Here is a 22,168-nt window from a genome sequence, read left to right as displayed (position 1 = left end):
AGCTTTTACTGCCAGTTAGGACAGAATCCAAACACATGAAGTAATGATGGCTGTAGGTGTTGATTTGGATATGAAAAGTATAACCTAGCTTATGCAGCTATGATTAACAGAGACAGTTTTTTCAGTGTATCCGTTGTTTGCGCAATGCTAGAGAAAACAACAGATAAAGGGGCAGAGTGAATGGGTATGAGATAGGAAATTTGTTCTGTTAGCAAACAACTTGATGTGAAGATATGTTTTGTGTTGGTTGTGCTTGGACACCCGCAGACATTTGGACATCGTGCCCCTAGAGTCTATCCCAATTTACCATAGAGGAATACAGATGTCTGCAGGACTTACTATTAAGTTTTTAGGCTGGATGTAAGTGACAAATATCTCTTTTCCTATACTTGTTTTTGTTTGTTTGAGTATATTCTGCATATGTAATTTCATGTTTAGCCAAAACTTCCATGTCTGTAGAAAACTCATGAATATTTTATAGCTTTTGTTCATGAATTAATTCATGAGTTTTATAAATAGTGATAATTTGAAAAAATAATATGTCAGAAAGGCAATATCACTTTACTTATGAATGACCCCTTTCTCTTTTTCTTTTCCCTGGCTGGGGTATGTTTTACCAAACAGCCTGTGAGGGAATTTACTGCTTTATTCACTTGTACCACACCTTGTACATTAGCAGGACAAAAGTGAGCATACAGACATACACAACCATGATGCATGGTAACTTCTTTTCCAGCCTGCCTCTAACCGGAGGCCTTTATCTGCACTGAAACATGATATCTGCAGGACGAACCTCTTGGTCAGTGCTGCCTGGGTCCCACATGGCCTGTGGGTCTGCTACTGCCCAAGCCAGTGCTGATGGCTCATGGCCGGGCGGGCTCACATTCCTGCCTGGAGTATAATGAGTGCATGTGTGAGTGTGCGCGTGCACGTGTGCAATAAGTACCACAGGGTAATCCCCTTCCGATGACAGAAGCTTCAAGTGGTTACAAGCAGCAGAGCTGCTTTCAGCTGCCTGAGGTAACTGTCTGTACAGTGCAAGGTAAAGAAATAATTAATTACATTTACTGGGTAAAATGGGGGAGATGATATACGATGGCGTGGTTTTATTGCGAGCACTTTGATTCAACACGAGGCAGGGTTTTTGGTGACAGAAGTGCCGAGGCATAGAGCGCTTTTCTGCAGTGAAAGGTTGAATTTAAGTAAACACGCAGCGCCGTTCTACCCATATCAGATGTTCACAACTGCAACGCGTGGAGGGGGAGGGAGCAAAGTGAAAGATGGAAACAGAAAGAAAAAACATCCCCAAAATTGTGAACATGCACTCTTGCTGAGTAACCACATTCATAGAGGAGTGGGAGTGATCTGCTCTGACAACATAAGGCTGCTAATTTTGCTGAATTAACAGCACTTCCAGTAGTGGGAAGAGGGGAGGGAAAAACATTGATTCGTTATGGACATTCTCAGGATTATTAATTACAAGGTGTACAGGAGGTGTGTGGTCTACAGTACGACAGAAAGTTTGGTTGTGTGCCTCTGCTATGTTGCTTAAACAGCTAAATGTCTGGAGCAGCACACTTAAAAGAACAGGAAACATTTATATTTTAAAATAAAAGTAGGCTTATGCCTGTCAGTTAAAGGAAACAAGCTAGAAGATCAATTTGGATTCTTTCTTCACTCTAAAGTGGAGGGCATTTCACTAAGGGTCTTTAAATTAATGTAAACTCTTTTCATTCCTTGCCTTTGGAATGACAGAAGTCTGAGATTATTCTCTATTGAAAAGATTAATATTTTCAATACAAACTTAGAAATCCACTTGGACAGCCTCGAGCTTCCAGCTGTTGTTTATGCTAATAGTCAGAAAATCCCAGTGCCATTCTCTTAAAACAAAATTAATAAAGAAACAGCCCATTGAGTTAATTTTGTGGAATTATGTTAATAAGCACAATTTGCACTGTGCACGTTTACTTTGTGGTTTGTGGCGAGTTTGTAGAGGTTTTGTGAGCAAACCCAAATGTGGTGACAGCAAAACCTTTCCAAAGCACAGGCTTTTATGCTCTAAGCACAGAATTTCCTTTTGTGGTCATGTGTGACGTTTTTTGGATAATAAATGTCTGTAATAAGGTTTCCTTAGGTTGGCTCGGAGGGCCCGTGCCTCTGTTTTTAATGGCTGCATTCGGAGGAGTTTGGGTTACGTGTATTTTTTTAGAGTTCAAGCACTTCCAACAGACAGCATTTAGTTACATAGGGGCTGGTACAGAGAACCATGGCTGGCTCACCACTTCTGACCAGAGGTATTAAAATATATAGCTCTGCATCATCTTGGCTGGCTGAAAGGACACAGCTTAACCCAGCTGAGGCACCCAAGTGAGTTAGCTGTGCGGAACCAGCCTCAGCTCTGTCCCACATGCAGAGCCATTCTGGACTGATAGCAGATGGCCCTGGGACACTGACACTGACACTGGGAGAAGTTCTGGACATCCATGGGAGAAGCTGGAGTCAGGTGGCAGTGAGGTGGGAATGCTCTGGTCTGACAGCACGTGGACTGCAAAAGTTTTCTGACTTCATGCTTCGTAATTTCATTCTCCTCCAACACAAACTGGGGAGAGAAGAAATATCCCCCCTCTGATGGTCTGGGTCATCTAAAGTGGCACTCTTCATGGTGGAAGGGAATACGTTTGCTGAGGAAACTGCTTCTATTCCTACATAATAAAAAAAGCAGATTATTTAAATAAAATAAAGCTGAAAGAGGTACCAACATGTTGCCAAATGCAAAGCTACCGACAAACCCCAACTAAAAGCCTCACCACGGAAAAGAAACGCCTTTTGTAAGGCGCTCTTTGTAGCAAATCGCTAAAAGTTGATTCCTGTAATGAATTAAAATATTCCAAAAGCTTAAAGCTTCTATCGCAGTTGACCTTTAAGGCATGTAACAGCAAAGAAGTTAATACACTTTGCACATGTTGCAGAGCAACAGGTGGTAGAAAAACCCATGCGGGCTCCTCGCATTCCTTAGTTTTCAAACTGGTGGCCCCTGGTATTCTGGGATTTACACTACCTCCCCCAGGCTCTGACTGACAAGCTAATCGGTGTGCTGGGAAGCCCTAAGCTATTGATTCCACTGTAACAGAACACCTCCCAGTCAATGAAACTGCAATGAAATGCTTCAACAACGAAGAAAGGGAGGCATTAGGCTGTTGAGCAACTGGAAGAAATTTGCTTGTAGGTAGTGCGGCAGAAATGAAAAGGCTCTCGGGGGCACAAGCTTGAAAAGCCAGGTTATTAAAAAAGCCACAAAGCTGGAGTCTGGCTGAGTGGAGAAAAATAGTTATGGCTCAGTTAGGCGTATCTAAAAGGAGGAGGGAGGGGAATGCAGCTTTCAAAATTGCGTTAATCCCCCATGTACTTAATTTCTTTTCTTTTATAGCAGCTTGTAGTATAGCAACAAGTATTCAAGCAGTTAATAATTTTAAACAGTTTAACTTTCCGTAGGCAATATATCTTTAGCTTTAATTAGAATTTTATTTTAGTAGGGGGAAAATATTAAAATGACATTCTGATCATCCTCTAAGATGGAAAATATATGATAATATGAATATTTTATTAGACAAACTATTATTAAACAGCTGCTGCAAAATCTTGGCCACTGATTAGGAAGGGTTGCTGGAAATTCAGGTCACTATCTCCTAATAACGGCCAACAGCCTCCTCTCACAATAATGACCACTGACCCACCAACAGCAGGAACAAAGGAGTCCCAGATATCTCCAAACAGAATCCCAATATCCTCAAAGCAGAACTGCATATCTGCAGTGCCAGCCATGGGGATAGCTTCTGTTTGGGGTTAAAAACCATCATTTCTGTTCCTTTGGATTCTCTTATAATAGTAAAAAGCATTTCTTTTTTTGTTTTTTGTTTTTTTGTTTTTTGTTTTTTGTTTTACTACCCAATAAGGAGTTTGCTTTGACAAGCAGCTGGAATCTCTTGCCAGGACAAAATACCTCTGTGTGCTGTGTGGGCACGGCTCAAGTGCTGTCTCCATCCCAAACTGGATGAAGAGATGCTTGATACTGCAGGATAGCTGAAGGGGTGGCAGCTCAGCCACTCTGATTTGGCTGGGGGCAAGCTGTCAGAGCAAAGGCTGGAATTTGCATCTGCCATTAATTGAGGAGCCTGGGTTTGCTGACCTTCAGGCAACACACGGGCTCTATCTATTTACTCAGTCTTTTCCTGAGTAAGCTGTCATGTTTTATTTTGGGAAGTCCTCTCCCTCCAGAGTGGGACACTGAGTGCAGTAAAAAATGTACGGGCCTTGATTGCACATAAGGCAAAACTGTATGGGCTTAGGTGGCCAGATTATTTTTCAGTGCCAATAAAATGGCTGACATTGTGCATAAACCCCAGCAGAAGTGGCCTTTCTGGAAATTTCTCATCCCATCAATTATTGCCTGCTGTAGGTTCAGGAATTTTGCCTCAACCAATCAACAGAGGTGGCTGTTCTGCAGATTTTTTTGGTGGTGGTGGTGCTAGTGCCATATGTCTGAGTCTATATATGATTATAAATGCCTATAGGGACTGTCTTGCTGTAATGGAGTGCTCTGTGCACAGAGGGGAAGGAGAAGCTAAAGTCTAGGCTCAACTTGCTGAGCTTTGTTCATCTCTCAGTCTTACATAGCCCTGCTCAGCCACCTTTGCTCATGTGCACCATGTGTGGTGGAGCACTGAGTTAACCTCATAACCAGAGTAGGAAAAAACCCTTCTTTTATTAAATGTATTGTCTGATGAAGAGAGGCACATACACAAATAATGGATCATTCCTGAAGCTGACCCATATCTGTTTGCCTCAATTCTGTTCTCATCCTCGGATAGAATTCCTCTGAGGTTGATGGACATACATCGAAAACTTGGATTTGTGTCAGCAATGTTAATTAATCTGAATCCAGAAATATGCAGCTCAACACAGTGGAGTCCTGTTTTACACTTGTACAGCCTGGGCCAAACAGTCTCATGGACTTTCCACTCATTGACATGAAATGCTTCTGCCATGAAATGCATATGAGCAATACACAGCTTAGCTGAATAGTAGGCCAACAGCTGTAGACCTAACTAATAAATTTTCTGAATGCCATGTTATCAATGTTTGGGATGTTCTTCTAAACCCACATACTCCTACAAGGAGTTGATTTCTTTTTTCCAATCACTCATTTGTTTTGGCCTGAGAGATGTTTAAATTTTAGGGACTTCCGTGGTTATCTGACGACGTGAAAAGAACACTAAGGAACATAGTGTGTCCATTTTTAATGTGAGAATTTAGTAAATTTTTACAGCACTTTTATTTTATGATGGGAACATTACCTATTAGGAAAAGCAATTCTGAACTCTTTTATTTCACCAATTAGAAATGACTGTTTTACAAGTAGCTTCCAGTTTAAATATTTCAGTCTCATTTTCCTTTAAGAGTCTGTAAATCTTGCTTTTCCTAATGTTTAAGAAATTGAGCATTAAAAGCTTTGAGTCTTTTTTCAGTGTATAAGCTATGAGCTTGTGTGGGCCTTGTATGAACAAAGGGTATGCTTGTTGCTGATATGCAGTCTATTTTCTTTCTCTTACTTTGCCTTTCTATGAACATCGCTAACAGGAGAACTGGAGGGTAGAGGCTTGGAGACAGGGAGTTCTTTTCTACTGTTCACATGAAGAAATTAAAAAAAAATAAATTCTCAAAGATGATTTAAGTCAGGAAGTTTATAAATATCCAAGGATGGCTGAAACACCTTGGAGAAGATAATCAGTTCTGTTTATTCTAGATGATTGTTAATAACCCTGTAATTATTGACTACTATTAGTGAAAATGTAAAAACAACTAATAGTTGCTTAAAAAGGGGAGAAGGTAAAAACCTCTGGGATTTAATGCAAATGGGCTTCAATCAATGGGCTTTTAAGCTTCCTCTAGGTTTTAGATCAACAGCAAAGTCAGGGCTGGCATGGCTTGTAGTGGCTGTTAATGCAACACATGCCTATCATTTGCTGTTGACAGGCATTAATAAAAAACTAATCTGAGGAAATTATGAAAAACCTACATATTATGGAATCTGGTTTATGTTTTGGCATGTGGCAAGCATTGGTCTAATACAAAGGAAACCATCATGTATAAACTTTACAGCCATTGTTTCCACAGTAAGGGCAATTATTTTTCTTTTCTTTTCTTTTCTTTTTTTTTTTTTTTTTTTACTATGTATGATTTTTTAATTGCCTCAAGGCCCGTACAGGTTTGCTTTGTGGCACCAAGGGTGTTAGTTTCAAGCTTTCTTTTACAGGAGCAAGAACCTTAAGCAGCTGTTACTGACTGCTGTCAGCAATAGGAAAGTTCAGCTTTGCGACATCCCTTCTTGAGCTGACTCTGCTCCTCTTCCTCCCAAGCACTGGCTCCTCTTGCATTTTTCCTGCATTTCCTAAAACTTGAAACCTTCCTGGATTTCCTTAGATTTCCCGCCCCCCCCCCCCCTTTTTTTTCCTTCTTTTTTTTCCCTCCCCTTTTTGGAGGTGCATCACGAGCAGAATTACACATACCACATGCCACTGCCCTGTATTCAACTGCCCTGTATTCAACTTTGCCTTTCTCTTTTCATCTGCAAATTGCTCCACTGGTGTTGATGACACAAACACACTTTGTGCACTGATATCTTCTCCTAAGTTTATCTGGAGCTGCTGGGAATTCATTGAATTTCCTTTCCTCCCCACACAGTGTCAAAGCTTACTAGTTTCATCCCATCCACCAGGCAGCATGTGTTATGTCTTAAGACACTGCAAAGTTCAATTATACTTAATTTGAGGTGTGATAAATTCTTTTTTTTTTTTTTTTTTCCTTTCTCTTTTATCCTCCTTTATCTGTCTCTGTCACAAAATTATTCTTATTTATTTATTTATGGCAATGTGTGTTTGTAAGCTCCTTGGTAAATTCTTACCATATTGATACGGTTTTGTCAGTGCGGAGTATTGTACTAACAAACTCTGAAATATCTAAAATGAATGCATGAGGGAATTGAAAGAGAAAAAAGAAAAGGAAGAAGAAAAAAGACATAGAAGGCAATCAATAGGATAAGGGTGAGAAAAGGGGTGAAACAATTCTATAGATAGCCAGCCTGGAATGTGAGCACTAAGAGGAGTCTTTGGATAAATTCAAGCCAGATTTGGCCTGCAGCTCTTAGCTGGCAATTCCAGTAGAAGAGCAGGCCTCTACCCTGTGGTAAAGAGGTACAGAAAAATGCCACTTTGAATTAGTTTCAAAATGTTGCTGTGATGCAGATGAATGGCTTCTAGATGCCGAAGTGCAGTGCACCAACATAATAGCATATTGTTAAGTCACACTGCCATTAAAGGATATAGTTATTAATCAAATTAAGTCAAAACACAAAGCGAGTACAAATTAGTATCAGATGACATGTCTCACTGTGAGCAGCGAAGGAGGAATGGAGGGAACCTGCCATTTTAAAAGAAAACAATCTTTCAGAAACCTAAAACAGAAGGTGAGGGAGTATCCTGCTACACAGGAACTGGCAGCTGGTATGTGCTGTCTGGACAGTATTTGTCTTTACATTCAGATGACAGTCCTTGAGTGCTGCAGTGTAATTGGTGTCTCAGAAGCTTGGGCTAAACTCTGAATAGTGTTTGTTTTTGGAGATGTGGAAAATGTTTACCAGGAAAGACAATTGCACTTGAAATTTAAGGGGCTCAATATTTTTATATCTTTTTTTCTGTCTTGATACACATCGTGCCAGTGTATTTTATTTTATTTTATTATCTCCAGAAAAAATATTAGTTCTTGTTGAAAGATAAATTGGGAGTGGGAGGGGGTTTAAATCATCATTTCATTAAGTTCTGCAGAAACCCATCATTTGTGGGTTACAAAACTGGTCCAAATATTGTGATTTGTGCATGTTTGCCTCGACAACCTTCCACAACAAGAAGCAATTCTCCACTTCATCCCACACGAGCACATGGTTACCCGTCAATATAGGGACAGCATGTGTCTCTGTGCACTGCAATTTTAGCTTCAGCTATCTATATTCTTCCAGGTATGGCTAAACTTGATGAGTAGTTTCTTGAAAACAGTGATACTTGTGATACTCACAGTGCCTAAAGCAAATGTAACCACATTTAGTGGTGTTGAAGGCTTTGGATTCTCCATTATGATGTGCATCCTTGCAGTAAATGTACTTTCTTTATGGATCATCAGAAACATAAAAATGGATGCAGAGTCCGCTGTGCTGGTGGAAAAGAGGCCGTTTCCTTCTCTACTTTGACATTCCTGTGTCTGCTCAGGCATTAGATGCTTGGCCAGCATGAGATAATCTAACTTAAAAATGACTGTGAATTTTGTTTACAAATAGTTTGGTTTTTTTTGGTGTGTGTGTGTGTAATTGTTGGTTTGATTTGGAACAAGACTGGTAGGTGGCTTTGTGAGTTACCTGTCAACGTTCAAGTGTGTTTACTTCATTAATGGCTTCTGAGTGTGAAAGTTTGTTTCACTTCTGCTCTCGCTTCCGGAGCCTATGGTTTCCTCATCATCGTGACACTCCCAAGCCTGCTGCTAACATACTGCTGCAGAGGAGAATGTCATCGCATGGGATTACAACCTTAAACAAAAGTCACAACGGCAAGGCAGTCAATCTCAGGTGAATTGCTTAAACAGTGCATGTTTGTATTAGCTCAAATGTTAATATAGGCTGCTCTCTGCCATTATGTGTTTGTTATGGGTGACAACACCTGGAGAATATATCTGTCAGGACCGGACAAAGAGCAAACATTGCTCTGACTCAGTTCCTCACTAATAAATGCACTGAGATGTCACATAGTTTGTTATAAGTCTTCTTGTAAGGTATTACTCTATAAGATGAAAGAGAGACCTACAAAAACTGAAAATAGGGATACAGAAATCCAGGAGGGGTATTTGTGGATGACGATAACAAATATTCACTGACTATAGTAGAATTGATTGAGTCACTAATGGGTAGCAAATCATCTCCTTTCTTAATCGTGGCCTTTTGGTGATAACAAGTTTATAGGGTATCTCAAGGGTACATGCATATGTATCATGATGAATAGAAGCAAAGAAAGAGGATGGCATTCATTTCAGGGAGATTCTGCTTGAAATCTTGGAAAGACGCAGTCCTAACAGGCTGAGCTCTAGTAATCTTTGACTACATGCTTTATGCTCTTGAAAGGTCACATCATCATTTGCTTATGCTGTGGCTAAAATATGGCATGATGAGCAGGTCTGTAAAGCATTTTCACGGGTGTTATGTTGTGTGACAGCAAAGATTTGGAAATCTGAAGGAACAAAGGGCGGAAGGCTTCTACCATCCTAAAGCAGGTCTCAGCATGTAGAGAGGCTGCTCTGCTGCTGGCTGCAAAACAGACTAAAAACAACACATGTGCTTCAATCTTCACTCAATTGGAATGGGCTTAAGAAACACCTTCAATTATTTGCTCATTTGAGACCTGAATGGGATGGGAATATAGCAATCATTATAGGGTGTTAAATCAGCCTTTGTGTAATTGGGCACAGCTTCCCTGAAGCAAGAACAGTTGCACCTGTTTGAACCAGGGCTTCATCTGGTCTGCTGAAGGTGAGCTGGAGACCCACCAACACCTTTCAGATGGATCTACCATAAGTCAACAAATGATGATAACAACCTTCAATTGCAACAGCAAATGCTCTTCATTCCAGGAGAAGTGTTTGTAGCCACAAGGGAATACTGGGAAATAAACCTGTTTTTTGAGAAAGAATGGGCTTTCCATAAGTAGCTGAGATTAGTTCTGAATGTTTGCTCCATCATCATCGAGCAAAGTAATGCAGCCATCTCTTTCTGTTCTATCTATAGAGATAAAGAGGAAATATAGGAAGCTCATACAAATTAAGGACTATGTATGTATGGTCACATATAAAGGTGGTAATAGATTCAAAGAGCTGTTCCTAGCTGTATCTACATTAAAAAACTCTGATGATAAAACTTAGTTAAAAACAGTTAGCAAGATACAATCAGCTTTACACGTTAAATATTCCAACCCCAAAAAGGAAACAAAACAGAATCAAAGCTTCTAATCAGTTTATGATCCAGAGATCTTGCCAGCCAAACTCATTGGAAGAAGTAATGTAAACAGAAAGATGCAAGCAAAGTCAGTTAAGTGGAATTTAAGCTGTCAAGCTACAGTGTAGAACTCCATTACCATATCTCCTCGCGTTTTTTTTTAATAGTATTCTCTGAAAAGCACTAGATGTAATAAAGTCAATTTAAAATTTGTTCTACCAATCTTTTGCATCTGTAATTTTCCCATTAAATGTAAATGCCCATGAGGCATGCTATTTGCATTACATTGCATTTGCAGTCTTTAAAACAAACTATAAATCCCCTCCTTGTTTCATGTGATTGATGCTGTGTGTATAAATACCACCATAAACCTCAAAGGGGGCTAACAGTGACAGTAAATTAAAGTTTTCAAGTCTGGCAGCATCTCAGCACTTCAGCCCTTGATCTTAAGCAGCGTTGTTAACCCCCGCCTCATTGCCCTCCTGAACTCACCTTTTTTTTTTTTTCTTTTTTTTTTTTCTTTTTTTTTTTCTTCTTTTTTTTTTCTTCTTTTTTCCCCCCCTTTTTCCCTATTCTATTCCTACTCTGATTTCCTTGGGAAACACCTTCTCATCCATACAAGCTGGACCAAGTCAGGAATATGCTGTTAATTAACAAGAGGCTGCAGCTGCTTGCCAAATAGGATGGGGCCTTAACTTAGCTGCCTTGGAATGTCTGAGTTCAAGACTCTCAGGGCATATTGGCTTAGAAAGCAGTAGTTAGCTATGGCTCCCATGATTATTCAGCAGATTTCTAATGGCTAACTGGCTTTTGGGGTACTTTTTTTTTTTCTTTTTTTTCTTTTTTTCACCCTTTTTCTTCTCCCCTCCATGATTGCCTTTTTCTGGTTCATTTTTAGGCCACATACAAAAGAAAAGGGATGAAGAAATGAGAGAAACATTATCCAAGGTTGAAGAAATGTATTCTTCAGTTTCCCAGTTAACAGGTAATCCTTGTCTACCTTATTAAGTCTTGCTGTAAAGCCTACAGCCTTGATTTGATCTTGTTGAGTCTCGATGTCTATTACTGTTTAAGTAGAAAGAGACACTATTTATGCCAAAAGCATCTGAAAGACTGTTGTGGCTAAAGGCAGCCTCTTCACAGGTGAAGGTGTAACAGAGGCTGTAAGGTAATGCCTGCTCGCTCCCGCTAAGGATCTGGCTCTCTTTGCATTAGAACCAAGAACAGTAGCTCAGCACTAAGTCCTATAGTGAGAATTTTTGTACTTGGAAAGGAAAACTTACTTATGAGAAAATATATACTGCAACTACCTACAAAATGTACGTAAATCTACGAGGAGGAGGGAATTATTTTCTGACCGAGAAAGTGTTTGTAGATGTGATTTCTAAAGATTGTGTTCAGTGATGGAAAGGAGAGGTGAGGAAAAGAAACGTGAGAACTGAGTGATGGTGGGGCTAATCAATGAATTCACACTACTAATCTCCACCTGAGACTGAGAATGTGGGAGTGAAATGGCCACGGTAGATGCTGCTTGAGATTTGCAGGCCTCTAGGGAGGGAAGTCTACAGAGCTTTCCCTATGCTTTCTTCTTCCACCTTATGTGTTCAGGGTTCTTTTCTGCCTATAGACAATATTTTAATTTGGTATTTTCTCTTAGTCTCTTTATGCTATAACTTCTAGAAGTTGGTGATATCCAAAGTCTTGTCAGGCCTCTTTGTGACATAGATTGCATGATAATGTAAATGCTTTTACTGCAACCTTTCTGAAGAGTGTAAGTTTTTGGTAAAATTCAGGAATGTGAGATACATATTTTCAGGAGAAAACAGCTGATATATGCAAAAGGAGTGAAAACAAACTGGTAGTGTTATGGTAACAATGGTAGCCTGAAATAAAACAAGCAATGTTGTTAAGTCTGGATTCCCTTCAAAGCAAATTTAACAATGACTGAAGGTGTAAGGCATTAGCATTTTTTCCTGAGCACGAGTATGTTATGTTTGTCTTTGCTGAACATCAATAATTGTGTTCAGCAGTCTGTGCAGAATGATGACTCAACAGGTAAATGCTGATGGTTGTTCAATTTCCCTTCCTGAAAACTGTTCCCTATTTTGGGAAGTAGTTACTTGAGCACCTCAAATAGCCAAAGGAAACCAGAGTGTTACACTTGTGACAAAGAGGTTCAGAGGTGTCCAGATCATGTACAGGCAGGCAGAGGTTTATCCGTGTCTTTTGACTGATATTGGGTGATGTTTTCCTGAACCTTGTGAGGTCTGAGCTTATGACATCCTTCCAAAGCTGTACAGTTGGACTGCATTCTGCTCTCTGATGCATTTGATAGAGGTCTAGGGATGCAGTCCCTAATCTTATGAAAAAGTCACCAAATGGCTCTTCTAACGCTTTAAAAGTTCACTCAAAAGCAGAAGTTCAATGTGTGTCTTGCAGGTCAGTGAAATAACTTGGGACTTCCCTTCTCCTAGCAACGAATCCCTTGAGAGCTAAGTTTACTGCAGACAGATACAAATTTACAAAGTAAAAGGAATGAAAAGCAATTCTGATAGTACTAATATATATACACACAAACATCTATATATTTTAAATACACTTAAATTTCATTAGCAATGATTGTTTAGAGAAACATCATTACATTCCTGGGCTTGGGAGCCTTCTCCAGGGTTGTGAACAATCAAAGATTTATTTGAGCTTTCTGCACACTGGGAAATGAAGACACAGAATCTCATTATCATGTCTATTAAAAGGCAGAATCTGGGGTACATCTAAGAAAAGATGTATTACTTTTTAAACTGCGCTGCAAACTGTGAAGTACTACAGGGACTTGAACTATTTAAAAATACTCTGGGCTTATGAGTAAGAAAAAATAGGGTCTCTTTCCCAAACAGTATAAAAATATCACACCATTAAGTTCTGCTGTTATTACAGTCTTGGAAATATGATTGTATATACTTTTCCTTCAAGCTGGTTGATCCCTGGATTTGAAGTTGGGGTCGAGGGACCGTGGAGGGCTACCAGAGTGAGTTACTTAGGGGACAATGCAGTGGGGGGTATGAACAATGACCAGTTAAATTCTAGTTAACCCCAATTATAAACCTTCACCTTTGTTAATTAGATTAATTAATCAGCAGGCACTATACTTACAGTGTGTTGGAGGCATACCATCCAACGTTTTCACCATTTATTAATAAAAGTTAAAATCTTTTATGTCATCAGTCTATTGCATGAAAATGGCCATGCAATGTATTGCAATAAAGGTAAAATCAGGTTAAGTTTACCTATAAATTAGAGGGTAGCATTTATTATAACCATCCTTCTTAGAAGTGAAAAATTTGCCTTGCAAGCACTTTCTGTAGTTATTAAAGATCTCCGAGCTATGAATCTGAGAACTTAATTAAAAGCAGCAGAGATATGTTCAAGGAAGGAAAGAGAGGAGCTAAACATCAGTACTGGCAAATTTCTTGTGTTTTCTGCATCTTGTTCCTCCTCTGAATAGTGCATGAAGTTCTGCGTGCAATGGGACAGTGTCCTAATGTGCTGACCTCTGGAGAGCTGAGACCAGTTGAGGTCTGGTTAGGGCACAGGTGGTAGGAAATGGGTTTTCTCCTGAAGCTGAAAGGTTGATTACATCTTCTGAGGCCCTGGTGGTCACAGCTCCACAAGGTGAGAAAGCAAAGGGCAACCTCAAAATGGACCTGGTTGGCCTGTGTTGGCTTGAGAAATCCTTTTCACGATAGCCGGAACAGCTCACCCCCTTTCATGCTAGCAGAAACCATAGAAGTAGTTTGCATAAACAGGGACAAGTTTTGCTCTCAGTCCCGCACGTGTAATAATTTACACTAACCCTTCTGAGTACAAGGGAGATAATTCCTAATTTATATTTGTGAGAAAGATCTGTTTTGTCCGTGGGATACTTTCAACAGAATGAGTCAAAGCAATTTATATGTGCTCACGAGCTCCAGAACAGCCCTGTGAAGCAGTGAATATATAAAATATAAAATGCAGAAATATATCTCCACTTTACAGCTGTGTGAACTGAAGCACGGGAGCTCAGTTCCCGTCAAGGCAATGGTTTAGACTCTCATTTGGGTGAGAGATCTGCAGTGACAATATTCAAAGGGGTCTACAAGCAAAGTAGTTGTCAAAACTCGAATCCTTCTGAACATTTTATAACGTTTCTTTAAAAAGTAGTTGCAGAACGGTAGCAGAAAGCAACGTGAATCATGACAATGGTTTTACACTCCAGCAATGTGGCAAGGCTTTTCTATGCCTGCAAAGCTGGAGCTTCTCCTAACTGCAGTTCCTTTTGTGTGTGTCACGATTTGATGATTTTGAGAGAAGATCTTTTCTTGGCTAACCGCGTGGATAAAATACTGCAGAAATCTTTCTGAGATTTGCTCAAGAAGCCACGTTTTGGCTTTGGAAGAGAGTTTTAAATGTGAAATGTTTGGGGGATCTGTGTCTGAAAATGTGTGTTTATGTAAGAGGTAGCTGCATAGGATTTCTGGCACTATATTCCTATACTTTAAATCATGTTGCATGGTTGGAAGGTCTGTGCTTAAGGAACTTGAAGGGGAGCAAACCATGTTCAGAACATGGAAGAGACGAGGAATAAATGCAGGAAGAGCATTTTAAAATCGTCACTGAAGGTAAATAGGAAATGGGTTTAGTCTTAATTAAGACCTATGGGTTTGTTGCAGTTGTGCTGTATTGAGTACCCAGAACACTGCCATCTTTTTCATAGGTGAAGAAGTGATATTTTTGTGTTAGACTCTCCTTGAAAACCAAACAATCTCATGAGGCAAGCAGACAAAAATTCCAGATTATGGAAATTAATTAAAGCACACAATACTGCCTTTTTAGTGTTCAGACTCAACTAATTAGGGATTAGATTATTCAAGAGCAGCAGATCAGTTGGGATTGTTTTCTGTAAAAATCCACATGAAATATATAGTTACCTGTTGAAAAGAGAGAAATCATGCCCAAGTACAAAGGATGGATCGAGGCACGATGCTGCGCATTGACAAAATAAATTATGAAAACAATAATCATGTTTATCCAATCTCTTTGTGCAAAACTGTTATTTTGATTCCAGTGCCAGCTGTCTGAAACTTTAATTTAAGTGCTTGCTTGAGGCAAGACATTTGGGATACTAGTTTAGAATGTTTTATAGCCTAAGCAATATGTTTTACTAACCTCAAATACTATGATGATTTTTAATGGTAACTATGATATGTTCAAGGGGTACCAGGCTGATCTTTGATTTTCAGCAGAGTGCTTGCGTGCTTAATGAACCCCAGTATTTCTTTGACTTCATTAGTTGCCAATTCCCTGGGAGCTGCGGGAGACTTCTAAAGATGAGCACTTAGAGTTGAATGGGAGACATACCAAGTAACTTATTGAGCTACCTTTCTTCTAGTGTCAAAGAAATGTGTGCGTGTGATAGATCATCATTTAGAAACAGCTAAAAAGAAATAATAAAAATCTGTCTATGTTTGACGAATATGAACAGGCTCCTAGTCTCTGTGCCTCAGTTTCCAGCAGCACGACATGGTTAACAGCACTTGCTGGGTCCAGAGACCCTTCAGTCACAGTTTCTCAGTGTCGTTGCAGGTGCTAAATGCATCCTAGAAGATTTGGTTTGAATAGAGATTTTAAAAGGATTTTTGTTATGTTCATTGGATTTTCTGAATCATTGAAGTGGATGGAAATATTTTCAGTGGTTTTGTCGGCTTCTTTTTCTGAAATGTTGGATAAAAAGCATGAATGTATACCTTTTAACCAAAGGGATTACAAACAAGTGTTAGAAAGATTTCTTCAGGCTAAAGATGTTATTTTTTTCCTGCTAGGTTTACTTGTTTTGAATGAAATATATCATCCTTGTCAATGAATTTTTTGGCACTTTAACACACAGTCTAACCCAGAAATTAATGGCTTATTGAAATAAGAGCTTTGAAAGGGATATATATATGTATTTTCAAAGAATGAGGATTTCATTTGGTACATGCTGGAACACTGATTCAGTCATGCTTTACCATAGAAAAATGGCTATTTGCACTCGGGTGTACATTATAGTGTAGTATGTAGTGGTTATTTTTTTCAACCTGTCACATCACTCGACCAAATATAATATTTCACTGGAAATAATCTATCCCATACATTAAGCTTTTTTAAAAATAATATCTCTGAAATTTATGTCCGATTTCATAAGAACGTACTTTGGGATCATTTTAAGTACATTCCTATTCTGGTGTAAGTATTCATAAAGCAAAAATTTCTTGGTTCAAATACATTAACTGCAAGTGTAGCCTTCATGGAGCCATTAAGTCCCAAATGAACCCTGGGTTCCCCAGCTGATGGCTTCTGGGCCATTTGCACTATTCTGGGATAATCTGGGTGGCCCTTGACTTTCACTCTTCCTTCAGTTTTCTCAACAGCTCCCCACAGCTCAGATCTGTTTGTTGTTCTTTTCAGTGAGCAGTCAGTGCTCTGCTCCTCGCCAGGTACCTTTTCTCTGTTAAACTGCAGTTCTTGGTTGTCTCTCTTAAGTTTTTCTTTACCGTTTTCCCTCTATTCCTGTTTGTGAAGCCAATGATGTACTCCACACACACAATTTGGTGAGTTATTTACTCATTACATATTGTTTTTACTGGTGGACATCCTACCAGAAAGGAATTAAATCACAAGCTTTACAGTTCAGGTTATGTGACTGCAATGGAATAATTCTAATTCTAAGTTATTTTATGTAATTTAAAAATTATTATTATTATTATTATTTGTTTTCTTCCTTTTCATGATTATAAACAATGAGCGTGAAATTAGCTCATATGATGTGATGATTTTGATTTAGAGAAAGTTGGTAAGGTGCATTTATACTACTTTATTTGTTTATTTTTACTGCTGGTGACAAAAAAATACAGAACCGAATGAAAGGTTATTTCATTCAGCCCATTTGTTTTCTCTGATGCAGACTGAATGGTTCTAAGTCATCCTGGCCTTCACTGATTTTGGCATCTGTCAGACAACTCGGGTCATTTTTAATCCAATAGCAGGAGTTTCCATTACAACAAATCCTTTTCCTATTCAAATTTATGTTGGAAATAATAATCTGGATCTTGTAAATTTTCGCTATGAATGGGATGAACCAGTTCTGCCCACATTAGTGAACAGTTTGTTTTCTTGTATGTGCAAGAAAGAAGTTTATTCTATTTCCATCTGAAGTTATCAGAAGGAATGTGCTTTTGAATATTAACTGTCAGTGAGCTAGCATAGTTTTTAGAGCTAGAACTCCTGGTTTGGGTGAGGAATAAATCTACAAGGTCACCAGAAGAGCACTGAAGGTTTATCTAGAGTTGGTCCACTTCTAAGGCAAGGATAGTACATAGCTTGCAAAGATAATGGAGAAGTGTTTGCAGAATGTTTTGAATGTGCAGAGTGATATACAAGTAGGAAGCATCCGTATCTTTTTCTAAAGAGTGATTTTGATAAATTGCATCAAATTCCAATGCTTCATAGATCATTCCCAGTCTAAGTTCTACGTCCAAACATGCAGTCCTATGTACTAACGTATGATTTTAGTCTCAAATAATTGACTATATACTTCAAGACTGAGGAAAGAAATTTGGCATACAAGTAGAAAACAGATTGGAGAAGATGAGAGTAAAGATAATAAGATCACACACTTATACATGTACCAGTGACAAGACAGCTTGGGAGCTAGAGGTTATCTGCAATGGAGGTGTGTATCTGTTTGTACACATGTATCATCACCCAAAATATTGTCTGTCCCACCTGCTCTCTGAAACAAGAGAAGCTAATATCCTGGTGAATTAATGTAGTCTAATCCCCTTGGCTGGGAAAAATGGAATATGGTAAAGATTTGTAGAAGAAGCAAATGTCGCAGTTGTTGAATTCAAGGAAAGCGCTCATGAAAGGGATATGGATAAAAAAAAGTGATTTAATCTCATGTTAGTAGCAAGTGGTGAAGACTAGCATAGAAAGGCTATGCTTTGAAATGACAAATGAGATGGAAAATTCTGGTTTGATGTGCTGCACAGGAGTTTAAACTCAGATGCATTCACTAGCTCAGACTAAAAATATGTCTAATTCCCAGTGTGTTGTCTCCCAGAGAAGTTAATGTGAGGAGTGCTAGAGATATGACCCCTACAAGGCAGTTTTTGCCCTGCCAGAGGCATTCAGCAGCATCTGAGGCTCTGCTGAGATGACTGCGGCACGACAGACCTGCTCCCCAGGACACGATTCAAACATTTTTTATGAGCTCTTCCATATCCTTGGTTTCCTCAGCTTTTCATATATGAGTCGTATAGTTTAGTCATTTGTGAGCAGGGGAAAAAAAAATGAACTGTGAATCAGGTCTCTGGGAGACTTCCTTCCCTACTGGTAACCACTCCAGTCCCTCAGTCAGGATCTTGCTGCTGCTTTTTCTGATCCCATACTATTTACTGTACTGTCACTGAGCCGCATAAGACTCAGAGATCATGCTTAGAGATAGCATGAAATTTGGAAAAGTAGAATTTCTAAATAGAATGAATCCATCAGTTTGATACTAATCCCTGCAGGAGACAAGGGAATTAATTTCTCTGTCTACATTGTGTGTTGGAGGGACTCCTTGTAATGTTTTGTTTATTTTTGAATGCAACTATAATCATAAAGGCTTCCTATTGTATTTAAAAAAAAAAAAAAAAGATATTTTCCATCATAATGTAAATCGCATAAGTTGTGAGGTGAAAAGAAAATGATGGGGTCTAGGCTTGTGCTTGTTCATGGCATTTGTTGGATGGTTCTGATGAATCTTGTTGGAAGCCACAGAGCAGGAAAAAAAACCTGAAACATAGTGTCATTGTATTTATTCACTACAAAAGCACAGTTGTGAACCCCTGGATAAGCATAGGGGACGTGTTGTAATTTTAGAAGATACCTCTTATTGAAATCTGTTGATTCAGCAGTATGCAAGAGCAGAAATTCCATTGCATTTTTATCTAGTTTTCACTGTGTGCTGAATTGGACTTTGAACATTAAGTGAGTGCTGGTTGGGAAAGCCTTGCAGCACAGACATTATTAATAACGCTTAAATCCACATACAGTATTTTCTATTGCATCTCAATTACTGGATTTAATTAGCATCCAGTAGCCGGGAAGAGAACAGCAGTAACAACTGACATAAAGGTGCAGAAGTACCGGGAAATCCATGCAGTCCAATTGTGATATGAGATATAAGACGACCCGTGAGCATTAGATTTACATCCATCAGTATGGTATGGTTGTTAGTTAGCCAATAAGATGCCTTCTTTTCACCCGACTCCTTTAGAATCAGCAACTTTGCCTCTGCAATTTGTTTCTTTGAACAATGAAAATAGATGAGTTGATTGTTGCAAAAAATCATATATCTTAATATGCATTTTATTCTCTCTGCTATATATTTCTGCTGAGAATCTGTAACAGATCATAAAGAACGTATCTTAAATAAAAACAGCATATCTTCAAGGCACCCTGTGAGTGCAATTAGAAACATTTCCCATCATACAGCAAAGATAATGTTTCCTAAATGCTCTTAATTTCATACATCTGTTATGCTCTGTCATGAATTTTTTTCTCCTCCCAAGACAATTTTTGAAGGTTTCTGCCAATGTAATTCAATTTAAAGCTTTTAATGTCAGCTCAATGGGTCATGCCACATTCTCCACATTTGTATTAGCTTCTCCTCTTAGGAAAGGCAGCAGTACAATGAATACTTGTAATCAGTAGCCTGTGTTCATGAGAAATAGCCACTGCATTTTTCCATTTTTTGCTGTCCATATGTTGCAAACATTGTTCTTTTCTTGTCTTTAATATATACACAGCCATGCAGACATGCATGAACATACATGTGCAGAATATGTTTACATGGTGTTTTCTTGGGCCACAATTTATTTGTACTGTTTCTAAAACTGCAAAGTGTCTTCCTCAGTCACTTCTGTTCAGAATATGCCTAGCAGTTCTTGCGCTGTTTAGTGAACAACTACCATGCATTAATTTTTGACTTTGTTTTAAAACTGTCTTCAAAAGTGCTGATTTCACATTACTTTTCATTTCAAGAGCTACCAGTTCCACTGGGTACTGATCCTGAAGAGCAGGTTCAGAGGCTTCTCTGACACCTCTCAGATGAGTTTTATTTTCATTAACACTAAAAATAAGTTTTCAGTTCTCCTGTTTCCTCTACCAACAAGGTACTGCAGTAGTAGAGACCTCTAGCAGTGGGAATATGTGGGGGAATGAGTTAGGAGAACTGATTCATGGGCCACAGTCTGTGTCTGAACCTTTGCCTTAATCACCAGCTGGGCTGGGAAGTTGCCTTGACTTTTTGTTGCCTCAACAGTTTGCAGGCTGAAAAGTTGCGGGAGTATTTTCTTTGTGTGTTTTCAATGGAAAGGACATTAGTTTGAGTAATTGAAATAGTTGAAACAAAGTTGCATGGTTTTTCTTCACTGGGATGGCTCCAACCACTTTTCATGTGACAATAAAATCTCACCAGTAGATCACCTGCTCAGATTTTTAAATGAGAAGGCTGGAGGTTCCATTTGTCCCAAAGATGCACTCCTGCCATTTTGCCTACATCTCCCACGGTGCCCTGCAGCCATGTGATGCCCACAGGGAGCCATGATGTGACTCAGTGGGATGTTTGCACTGTGCAAGGGAGCAGTGTGGGGCAGTTGGCCTTCCTGTAACGCCATAGGCAGTCACTTTGTGAGACCAGTTCAAGTGCTCTAGGTTAATTTAAAAGACTAAATGTTCTGAGTGGGCTGTGCCAGCCTGCAATGAAATACACTGATGTTTATGTCCACAAATCTTTTCCATCCCCCCTATTATCAGTATGTCCTTTAGTCCACACGTGCTTTGATTTTTATCATGATAATGAAGTGATTCTTTTTCTAAAGGGAATTCCAACACAGATTTTGTTATAAAACTGCTTCACCATCACCCGTTCAGATATGAAGAGGCTCAAACACATCAAGATTTGATAGCAAAATAAACGTGGAATCTGTTCTCCCAAGGGAATTTGTGGCCAGGGAAATAAAACCAAAGGACTTTTACCCTCAAACGTCAGAAGAAAATCTGAGAAAAAGCAAATACCGTCACCATCAGAGCCTGACCCTGCAGCCCGGGAGACCCCTTTGCCTCATGGCTGCACACCAGCCCTAACGCTGCTACAATTGATCAGGAAAGCAGCTTTAAAAACTCAGGCTAAGGCTATTCTGATTACCTTAAAATAATCGCTGAACTGCTTGAAATAAATACAGCCACAAAGCAGAGCTCCCAGCCTGCTCTCTGCACACCGACAGGCACAGCCTGATGACCCTAGAGAGCAGCCAGCCCTTCTGATGCAGCATCATCTGCTCTCCAAGACTAAAGTGACGTGTCCTCTGCTCTCCACGTGCTCCGCAGACCGGGAACAGAGCAACATCACTGCTGACACAATCCCAAAAATGACACCTGTTCAGCACAGACGCCACACGGGGACTTGGAGAGCCAGTCCCTCGCAGATATGCAATCACAGATCAGTTTTCAATGAGATATTACTTACTTGAATCAATGTTGTCTTGGTTCCTCGTGAAGGGTGCAGCAGGCATAAAATGCGGTATTGATTTCTGAGATGTAGCTCAGTCCTCTCTTCAGGGCCATTTCAAAAAAATGCAAAGTATTTCTTTTCTTTCACACCTGAAATCGCATCACCTTTAGAAACTGGAGGTCGAGGCTCTTCTATGTCACCTTGTATTTATCTCCTATCTTTTTTTTTTTTTCTCATCCTCCTCTCTTCATCTTGCAGTTTTTCTTTCTCCTCGAGTTTTTATTGCCTCTTTGGCTCTCCTCTTAGCTCCTGCTCTAATTTCTGCCTTTTCCCCTGCTCTCCTGAGTGCTTTCAGATTCTGATCTAATTTCTCATGTCTTCTCCCAGTGCTGCTCTCTCTCCTTTCTATCTTCCTGACCCTCACCTGTTCTCCTTTCTGTGGCTCTGACTCCAACTCTTCTGATCCCATATGAAGAGCTGCATTTCAGTTTTCCTTCTTGCTGTTTCCT

The 22,168-nt window shown here is 39.4% G+C and overlaps 1 long non-coding RNA gene across 4 annotated transcripts in view; it reads left to right on the top strand.

Moving 5' to 3' along the window:
* Positions 1-22,168, top strand: part of LOC122182753 — a 351,304-nt gene that overhangs the window by 76,966 nt on the left and 252,170 nt on the right. For all 4 annotated transcript variants that reach the window (XR_006179979.1, XR_006179980.1, XR_006179977.1 and 1 more), the window contains exon 2: positions 10,986-11,072. This is a non-coding gene — a long non-coding RNA (uncharacterized LOC122182753). The remainder of the gene's footprint in view (positions 1-10,985; positions 11,073-22,168) is intronic.

Source organism: Lagopus leucura, unplaced genomic scaffold, assembly GCF_019238085.1.
Source record: "Lagopus leucura isolate 7727_CA_CO unplaced genomic scaffold, USGS_WTPT01 Super-Scaffold_100015, whole genome shotgun sequence".
Classification (NCBI taxonomy): domain Eukaryota; kingdom Metazoa; phylum Chordata; class Aves; order Galliformes; family Phasianidae; genus Lagopus; species Lagopus leucura.
The sequence above is the reverse complement of the archived record's forward strand: the minus strand, read 5'-3'. Positions and strand labels throughout refer to the sequence as shown.